This window comes from Momordica charantia, assembly GCF_013281855.1.
Source record: "Momordica charantia cultivar OHB3-1 chromosome 7 unlocalized genomic scaffold, Mcharantia_2.0 BLBB01000007.1, whole genome shotgun sequence".
Taxonomy (NCBI): Eukaryota; Viridiplantae; Streptophyta; class Magnoliopsida; order Cucurbitales; family Cucurbitaceae; genus Momordica; species Momordica charantia.
In genome coordinates, this window is record NW_028275165.1 from 8,719,694 (window position 1) to 8,730,781 (window position 11,088).

General features: G+C 33.2%; 1 pseudogene across 1 annotated transcript; it reads right to left on the reverse strand.

The window, feature by feature from the left end:
• Window positions 1-949: 949 nt before the first annotated feature.
• LOC148210265 (uncharacterized) lies at window positions 950-2,076 on the reverse strand (annotated as a pseudogene). The gene is made up of 3 exons (XR_015792125.1): window positions 1,987-2,076; window positions 1,814-1,915; window positions 950-1,305 (listed from the first exon to the last, which is right to left on the reverse strand). The product of XR_015792125.1 is annotated as an uncharacterized LOC148210265 (transcript).
• Window positions 2,077-11,088: the final 9,012 nt, after the last annotated feature.

Here is an 11,088-nt window from a genome sequence, read left to right on the forward strand (position 1 = left end):
AAAAATCATTCATTTAAATAAAAATACTAATTTATAAAATAAAAGTAAAAAAATCAAATCAAATCCAATTCTTTAAAAAAAAAAATTGTTAAATTTAATTTAATTTAAACTTTACATTAAAACTTATAATGAAGTAAATTATGTTATTTTAAACTAAAACAATTAAGGGTAAAATACATTTTTAGTCCATGAGTTTGAGTATAGGTTTCAATTCGGTCATTGAATTTCAAAAAGTGACAGTTTAATCCCCGACCTTTAGAAAATAGTTCTAAATGGTCCCTGGGGTTAAACTTCCGTTAGTGAGAATGCTGACGTGTGGGTGACACTACAAGAAAATTAAGTATTTTCAAAGGCCAAAACCTTTGAAAAAGTATCAAATAAACCTTTGATAAATCCTTTTTCGAAAGTTCACTCAACCTTCAAAATGTGTCGAAATAGGTCCCGTCGAAAAAGCTTTTTCAAAAGATTTGTTAAGCTTCAAAAATTCGTATTTTTCTAACGTTCAATTAACCTTCAAAAATTCATATTTTCCAAAAGTAATAAGCCTTTGATAATTCTTAAATTAGTTGTCAATAATTAGTTAGTTTCAATTACTTTTTTTCGAAGGTTTTTATTATTTTCTAAGGATCATAATCTTATCTTCAACCATTTTTAAATCTTCAAAAAAAGTTCTTTATTGACATTTGTAAATCCTTCGAAAAAAATCAAATAGAATGATACCGTTTGAAATTAATATTAATTTAATATTATTTGTTTGAAAAAATTAAATTACTTTTCCTAGTTAAAATTTATAATTTCAAAACTATATTCAACATAAGCAAAATATTACTTACTATAACTAATAGTTACTGCAAAAACAATCAACAAGTAGTCACGGTATTTCTAAAACTAATTCAAATAATACAAATACTTCAAATACCTAAAACAAACAAATTTTCTAACCCCTACATTAGGATTTCTTTCGCATCATCTCAGCCATCATTGCTTGAAATCGATGCTCAAAACGATTTTCTAATTCAATAAATTGATCTTTGAGTCCTTGTACCTCAATTTTTCTTTGAGTCCTTGTACCTCAATTTTTCTTTGCCGTTCAGATTCTTAAAGACGTTGTTCTGACTCGTTAAGGCGTCGCTCAAGATCACGGACTTTGGAAGATGATCCAAACAACTCAGAAGGAGTAACACTGGCTCCATAACCTCGAACACGCCCATGTTTCTCTGGTCCAAAGACTTGCACAAAAATCTCGTCGTTGTTCATGTCAAGTGTACCATCAATCACTTGAGAGGCATATGATTTGAGTTCCGACTAAAGACATAAATAAAAAGTTTAAAGACAAAAAAAGATATTTTCTAGTAATATGAAAGTAATATCGAGTAAAAATTGCAAAACAAATATCAAATAAGATCATCTCTATTGCTCAAGAAATATCAAATTGCAACAAATTTTAAATTCTAAATTCAGTTAACATCTCTTTTCTATATAAAATTTTAGATTCTTGAGCAAAAATGTATTATTTCTTCGTTAGCTCCACACTTCTAAAAAGAAAAAACAACGAATATATAATTTAGACACCGCCAAAACCAATCTTGTGTAAGGAGGAGTGATGCAAACAATTGTCAAAACTTAAATTGCACCACGTTATGCAAATTCTGTGATTCCTATTTGAGAAACTCATATTCCAACAAATAGCTTAGCAGCAAATCCCGAAGAAAAACCAAAAGAAATGGAGAGATTTCAATTTGGTTTTAAACATTTAAGAGATATAAAGACAGAAATCATTTTAACGAAATATAAATCCATATAGTGTACTTACCAATTTCTCTTGTGTAGTTTCATTCACCGTCGTTCCATCATTTCTTAAGTGAGTTATCTCCCAAATTCTTATGCGACTAGGTTCATTATTAGTATCACGAACCTATTTAAATGAAAAATATATATTAGATGATTGGACTAGATTAAAAGAAGTTTATGTGATTGTTCATTTACCTCTTTCTCAACCCTTTGTTGTATACTCTGTGAACCGCATGTGTGATATACATTCAATTTAGAACGGTTCACTTTGTTCCTTTCACACATCTCCTACATTTCAAAAATAGAAAATGAGAATGATTACCATTTAAAGAGATAAACATATTCTTGCTATAGGTACTGGAAGACAAGTTTTAGAATATAACCTGATATTCAGTTGACTTCCACAAGTTTGCAAGATATTCTGCATCTTCTTTTGTAATTTCTGGTGGAATATTAGCCAAAGCTTCTGCAACTGTATCATATTTGTACAACCATTTTTTCTTCAAGCTATCTCTCCAATTATTATAAGATCGATTAAGTTGACGTAAAACAGAAGCCTCGTGACCTTCAACTTTAAATCGCTCCTACATGTCAAAAAACAATAGCAATTAAAGCCAGTAATAAGTAAATAAAATAACTATTAAGTTTTTATATCACATACTAATGCAAGCTCAAATAGTTTTCTTTTTGTTGCTATGTCAATATCTTTCCAACTTTTCACTTGTAGAGGTGTAAAGTTGACTTGTCGAGCTAAAATAGTGCATTGGCTTTTGAAAATATCAGCATTATCTCCAACAGGTCTTTTGTTCCTCCATGATACTTCAAATCTAATCCCATGAGGTAATTTAACTAGTTTAAGATTGCATGTGGGACCACGCACTTTTCTTGGTCCTACAAAAGAAGATTCTGAAATAAAAAGAAAAAAGAAAGGGTGAGCTAGAAACAAATCAAATAAAATTAAGTTAACTAAAAAAAAATATTACCTCCATTAAGAGTCCTTTCATAACTAGTAGTTCATCCAATTTCTTCTGTAAACGATGACGAAGCTTCTAGACCAACTTGTGTTTTAGATTTTGTTGAAGATATAGTTGTAGTCGCCCATACAGTACTATTCTCATGACTATTTATACTATTTCTATCTTGAAATTTGAACTTTGCTCTATGAGATGAGAAGTTTTTCATCTTTTTCCCTATCATATATTGCACTTAAGAGTAGAAATTGCACTTTCAACCTGCAAATTATAACTTTCTCAAGTACAGATAATTCTACAATTCAGTCTCTAACAAATAAGCAATACATAATATTCAATTCAAATAATTTTCTAAACATATTAATAAAGTCATATAATTGGGCAGTCGCTTAGAAAAATCATTAATACAAGGTTCATAATACCAAATAACAAGAAGTAATTCAAAAAGAAATGACCATCACCAAACAATTATCAACATTAAATTCCTTCATCACCATCTTCTTCTGGACAATCTGCATCTTTGATTACAGAGATCTTGTAATAATCTCTTGGATCAACCTTCAACACAAAATACCAAGTTGGATTTCTTCTATCTTCAAGGTAAACAACTTGTTCAGATTGACATGCCAATACAAATGGCTCATTTGTAGCAAATGTGTAGGTCATATTCACACTAGTCAGTCCATGATCATCAACTCTAATTCCTTTACCACGACTATTGATATCCCACCATTTACATTTAAACAAAACAACATTATTTCCTCCCATATACTGCAATTCAATAATTTCATGCAGCACACCAAAGTACTCTCGATTGTCAGTTCCTCTCACTACTACTCCACTATTTTGTGTTTTTCTTAAATCATCAACATCCTTTATACGAAACCTAAAACCATTAACAATATATCATTTGTAGTATATTACTTCTTGTGATGGACCTCGAGCTAAATCTAATAGTATAATTAATTACTTCATGACAATCATCGGCCTTCCGTTTCTGGAAATATTTCTACTAAAATGCACATCGATTTTATCAATCAACCAAAAACAAACTCCAGATCTCCATTCGCTCGTATCAATTTAAGCACAATACTAATAATAAACTAAGTTCCGTACACGAGGAAGAGAGAATTAAAGTATTCAACGAACCTGTTGAATCAAATTCCACAAAGCAATATTGTCCAATCCGAGAACGAGCGAGTTGGGCGAGAGCTTAAACCTCTAGTTCTCAGTCCACTTTATTCCTTTCACGCATCTCCTACATTTCAAAAATAGAAAATGAGAATGATTACCATTAAAAGAGATAAACATATTCTTGTTACATGCACATCGATTTTACAACAATCAATCAATAATCATACAAGTCCTCAACAACATTAGAATGTCTTTTTACATTCAAACTAACATCATATTATCCCAAACCAAAACACACAAACTCGCATTAGAATCAAGAATCATCTCAACCATAACCCATATTATAATCATCAATAGATAACAAAGTTATATAAAAGAAAACAAACATACAGTAAATAATCTCCCCAAGTAAGAGCTTACCAAGGGTGCTGATACTCCTAAGATCTATTTTTCAATATCCTGAAACAACAAAGATAGTTTTCAAGAGTTCATAACCAATCAAAAGAATTTAAATCAAATTAAAGGGTGTTTAGGCGAGCCAATTACCAACTGACCTTTACCAATATTTGTTGGAACCACAAATTAAGGATCACTAACACATGGGTTCTAGTTGGGTTGATGCCGGAATGGTTTGACGCCACATATCTGATGTTAAAATGGGGCAGGCAGAAGTAACTCCCCCCACTCTACAACTTTTTTTTGTATCAAAATACTGTCTTCAAATGAAATACCAAAATAGTCCCATTGTGTAGATATAAAAACTACACTGCCAACTAGATATCACCACAAAATCTACCAATCCGAAAGAAGAATTAGAATCTCTAGAGATTAACCCAAAAACTTGCCTTTCATTTGACACTTTCTCATGAGATGATAAGTATGAAAGACCAATTAACATAATGATATTTTACATAGAATGCAATGAAGTTGGCAATTGATATCCAATAAGAAATCGGCATGATAAGATTAAAAGTTAAGAGAAAGTTGATAGCAAAATGAGAAAATTCGGATTTGGAATATTTACATGCCTCTAATCAAACATGATATTAGTCATCACTCCTAAATAGATTCATATCAAAGTTGATATGAGTTCCAACAAAGTGTTTCGCCCCAAAAGTTATAGAAGTATTTTTAGTTCTGGGTTGTCTGATATACAAATGGAATGGAATCAATTCCATAAAACAAAGAAGTAAAGCACACATAGTTAAAAGGAAGGAAAATAAAGAGAGAATAAAAACCCAAATATTTATTGTTTTATATATTTATGTAACTGACACTCTACGTCTATCATCATGACTCTCAATTGCATGAAATATTCGAATATATCAAATTAAGCGAAACCTGTATCATTAGTAAGGAAATTGACAATGTTCTTCTAAGCAAATCACAATTTAAAACGAAGGAGATAGAATATTAGGAGTAGCTGGAACTGGACGTTGTTGATTTCGAATAGAGATATATAATTAGTCCTGGAAGAAAGTGATGGTAAATAGCAATAGACCTGTGTGTTCAAGTAAGCAGTGAAATCAAAGAACGGAAGCCAGAGAATCGGGTCGCCGCTGAGATTGTGTCTAAATTGTAGGTCGCCACTGTTGCTTGAAGAAATGGACGTTGCCGTCGATTGAAGCCGTGGAGCTCGCAGTCGAAGTCCTCCTTTGTTGCGTCACCGTCGTAACTCACTCGTCCCTCTGCCTATTTCACGTGATCGACAATGGAGGTGGAAGAGGCAAAAGGTTTAGGGTGAAAGATAAATTAGGTTAAAATTGAAGTTTAGGCCACTTTTAATGTTGGCCCAAATGCTGATTTACAATGTCGGGCAAGGCCGACATTGAAACTTAATTTTTCTTTTCATTAGTTTTTCAAAGGTTTTTTCAAAATCTTCAATAAAAAATAATATATATTTTTTTAATGCTTCACATATTTGTTGACAAATGTGTTGTTTTTCTGAAGTTTTCAATAACCTTCGATAAAAGATAACACAATTTTCAAAAGTTTATGAAATTTGTATCTTTTTCGAAGGTTTTTTATAACCTTTGAGGAAAAATACATAATTTTTAAAGATTTTCTAAAAACCTTCGATAAAATATCATATATTTTTCAAAGGTTTAAAGTATTTGTTGATAAATGTATTATTTTTCAAAGGTTTTCAATAACCTTTGATAAAATACTGAATAATTTTTTAAAGTCTTCAAAATACCTTCAATAAAAGATTAGCTTTTTCGAAGGATTTTAGTAACATTCAATAAAAAATGTATAAATTTTCTAGGCTTTTCAAAACACCTTCGATAAAAGATCATCTTTTTCGACGGTCTTTTATAACCTTTGATAAAAATGTATAATTTTCGAAGATTTTCTAAAAACCTTCGATAAAATATCATATATTTTTCAAAGGTTTAAAATATTTGTTGATAAATATATTGTTTTTCAAAGGTTTTTAATTACCTTTATAAAATAGTTAATAGTCTCCGAAGGTCTTTAAAAAAACCTTCGATAAAGGTTAATCTTTTTCGAAGGTTTTTAATAACCTTTGAAAAAAATGTGTTTTCTATCAACCTTCGATAAAATATCATATATTTTTCAAAGGCTTAAAGTATTTGTTGATAAATATACTGTTTTTCAAAGGTGTTCAATAACCTTCAATAAAAGATGGTCGAAACAGCATCATCTTCTTGTAGTGTGAGTTGAATATTTGTTAATTTAATATAATTTTTAACACTTTCTCTCATTTATCTCTTCTCTCTCTCTTCTCTCCTCCTTCTCCCGTTCTCTCCCCCCTCTTTCTACAAAATCTATCCAAGTTCAGACTTGATAAATTGGAAGCAAAAATCATTGTAATTTAGGTGTGGTTTCGTGAACTTGTGCTTCCAAGGAGTTTTGGATTTTTGCGTCGAGATTGCAAGCTTCATACTGCTTGATTCAGAGAGCGTCGAATAAGGCGATGAAGTTTGAGAAGTTTTCGTCCATGAAGAATATGGAGATTTCACAACTTCTAGATCGAAATTGTAAACTCTCCCGCTACCGCTTATACATGAAGAAGATATTATTATTTCAATTTCGATAGTGAGAAAAAAAAATCTCAATAATTCAGAGAAAATTCAAACCAGAGGATTTTCTCTCTGACCCCACGAATATTAGAGGATTCTCGACCTTCCACTTAAGCAAAGGATCCCATGAAAGTGGAAAATATTTGAGGAAAAAAAACTTAGTTACCCAATAAAGAAAACAAAGACGGGATCTGAGTTTCTTAAAAATCAGTGGAGAGAGAAAATAGTTAAGAAAAAGAGAGATACAAGGGAAAAATCAGTTGGGTGTACTTTGATAATGGGTCCGCTTCTCGAGTCTAAATTGTTTATAGAGTATAAAGTTTTAATTGAATGCAATTTGCAATCACTGTAATTTGAAGGGCAAGGAAGAAGAGAGATATAACAGTTTGTTTGAAAAAAAAATAAAGTTTAAATTTCATTTTCTGTCTTTCCATTATCAAATATGTGTTTTTTATACTAGTGGAGGCGAAAGAAAAATTTGAGATTTTTGCTTCCAATTTATGAAAGTCTGAACTCTATCTTGATGGATTTTGTAGGTGGAGGACGAGAGAGCAGGAGGAAAGAAGAGAAGAGATAAATGAGAGAAAGTGTTAAAAATAATATTAAATTAACAAATATCCAACTCACCTGCGACACGTCAGCATTCCGTTAATGTCACTAACGGAAGTTTAACCCCAAGGACCATTTAGAACTATTTTCTAAAGGTCGGGGACTAAACTGTCACTTTTTGAAACTTGAGGATCAAATTGAAACCTATACTCAAACTCAGGGACTAAAAATGTATTTTACCTAACAATTAAAATACAACTTAATAAAGTAATAATAAAAAAATAAAAATAAAAAGATAAATAACAACAACAAAAAAAGCCGAACCAAATATGGTGTCTACAATATTTTTCCTAAATTTAGAAGTTAAAAAAAATGTAATCCTTCATATTTTTCCTAAATCTACCATTTCAAATAATTAAATTGGCTAGTTTTTAAAATAATTAATCTCGTTAGAACTAATAATTTTCCTAAAATCAAGCTATTTTTGTGTCAAGGGAATATTTGTAAATGGAGAATTATAAGTTGGTTAGAGAATTTCCTAAAATCCAGATGTTTTTGTACAAGGGTATATCAGTCATAAAAAAAATGTAGAATTATAAAATACTTTTGGCCATTTGGTTTAAGGGGCATATTTGTCCTAAATAAAGTTGAAAATTAAATCATAATGGAAAGTTAGCCACTATCACAATATCAAATATTTTTTGCCATTTTTCAAAACACATTATTTCTTATGGTCATTCCTCTTGTTACCCCTGAATGAATGTTTGTTTCGTAGGAATCCAAGATTCCCGTGAGACGGACATTTGGATTCCCACGTTTATTTTGCGGTAATGTAAGATACTCGGGTATCTCGGGATGCCCGGGTATCCTAGGATACCCATACAGAAGGCATCCGAGTCGATTTGGATGCCCTTTTGAAACATGGATTTCCATGATTCCTATGTCTAGGACATCCTATTTTTACATTTTTGCCCCTTCATTATTTTTCATATATTTTCCTTGATCAAATTTCTTTAGTTTTATTTGTAATTTTATAATTTAAATAAATTAATGTACTATTTTTTTTTTACCAAAATAATAAAAAACTTCATTAAACGAAATCACATGCCACAGGGGTAACAAAAGCTGTCAAATAACCAGCCATTAAAACAGAGAGCCACGCCGGAAACGAGCTCATCCACAACAGATAGTCTCGAAGAAGATGCCTCCTTTGCTAGACCATCAACAACACCATTGAATTTTCGATTCACATGACTGAACCTCAGCCGCCTGAAATCTCTCATCAAATATGAGATTTCTAAGTTCCAAACCTCAACTTCAGATCTATATCTCATCCTTCCTTGAAGGAGATGAATTGCCTCCGGACAGTCCGATTCAACCATCATATCACAGAAATTGAGTCTCTTTGCCAGCTTTAACCCTTCTCGAATCGCCAGTAACTCTGAATACAAACGGGGATATTCTGTCTCAAAACAATGAGTCATCGCGGCAATAAAAATTGAAGAGCCCTGGCGATGGTTACACCAATTCCTGTACAACCAGACCCCAAACGATAGGATACATCACAATTTATCACTCAAGGTAATTGAAGATGCCTCCATGCCTGACCGAGATGCTGGAGTCCCCAGATGATCGCATCTTTTGGTTACTGCGCATTCCTAAATCTCTCAAGGTAATTGCAAATCCACTCAGCCTTCGCTTGCACATCAGACACTTGTCTCCGTTTATGATGTTGTTTCTGTCATTCCATAGTGCCCACATGACCACAACTGCTACCTCTCATTGTTCAATCTCAAACTCTTCTATCTCCGACTCCCAACGGCTGAGCAAATCAGTGTCGGCCCTAATCTTCCTGTCCAACGAGGCCACACACGCCTGCCAGATTTGATGCCCTCTACTGTAATCCAGTAATGCATGAACCTTCGTCTCCGCCTTCTTTGAGTACACTGGACATAAAGGTACAACATCCATGCCCCTCTGAATTAGATTAGCTTTTGTTAGGATACAATTCTAAAAGGCTTTGCATAGAAATAGCCTTATTTTCGGGGGAATTTTCAACTGCCATAATCTCTTCCAAACTTTGCTTTGTCTGTTATCACTGGGAGAGGCGCCACAGAATGATAGGTTCATATATAACTTATACCCACTTTTCACACTATAGTTTCCCTCTTTATCATAGTGCCAAATCCAAACATCTTGCATGTTTACCTTACTGAGAGGAATTTTCATAATCACCTCAACATCTTCAAGGCACATATTAGATCCGAGTTTTGCTGCATCCCACTCACCGCTTCTAGTAATAAAATCAGCAACAAGAGCACCACGATTAGAAATAGAAGGAGACATGGTTCTGAAAGTAGATTCTCTAGGAATCCACTTATCTTCAAAAACTTTTATCGAGCACCCATCACCCATCCGCTTCCTCAACCCTTCCTTTAAGAGTTCACGCCCACAGAGAAGGCTTCTCCAGAAGAATGACCCCTTGCTATCCTGAATAGCCTTTAACAAGTTTGAAAGGGGTAAATACCTGCTAGCCAGCACTCTTGACACTAGCAAATTGGGATTACACAAAACCCTCCGAGCTTGTTTAGCCAACAAAGCTTTATTGAACCCCTCCAAATCCCGAAAATTAACGCCTCCACGTTCCTTTGGCAGACACATCTTCTCCCACCGCATCCAATGGATCTTCCTACTCACGTCATTTGATCTCCACCAGAAACGGGCAAAATAGGAAGTAATTTCCAAACAGAAGCTTTTTGGCAGCTTGAAAACACTCATGGTATATGTGGGAACTGCCTGACCTACACTTTTAATAAGAGTTTCTTTACCTGCCATTGAGAATAATTGACGCTTCCAACCTTGCAGCGCCTTCCAAACATTCTCTTTAATGAAGCGGAAATCGTTGGAATTCTTCCTATACACCACTGAAGGTAACCCCAGATATGTCTCAACGACTCCACACACCTAACCTTCAATATGGACTGAAGGTACTTCCTACGATCAGAGATTATGTTTGGGGAAAAACAAACCATGGATTTCTCCAGGTTAACACACTGTCTAGAAGCCTTCTCATACACCTGTAAGATCTTCGATAAGAAAAAACACTCCACCGGATCAGCCCTAATGAATAAAAGGATGTCCTATGAGAGATTCTAGGACACTTTTCTGCAATAGCCACACCCATATTCTGACCTTTCGTGGAGGCCCCCTACAACAAGCTAGATAAACCTTGAGCGCAAATAATAAAGAGGTAGGGAGAGATAGGACCACCTTGCCTCAAACCTCTGCTAGAGATAATCAAACCTCGAGCTTCCCAGTTCAGAACAACAGAAAATTGCACGGTCGAAATACAATGCATAATGAGCTCCACAAAATCTTTGTCAAAACCGAGCCTGAGCATTATCTGTTTGAGAAAGCATCATTCCAATCGATCTTAGGCTTTGCTCATGCCTAATTTCAAAGCCGCAACCCTTTCTCTACCATTTTTGATAAATTAATGTATTATTGATTAATAAGCAATTAAGTATATTTATGTATTACATATAAAATAAACTTCAATTAAATTATATAATATCTTCATTTACTTTTAATATTTGGAA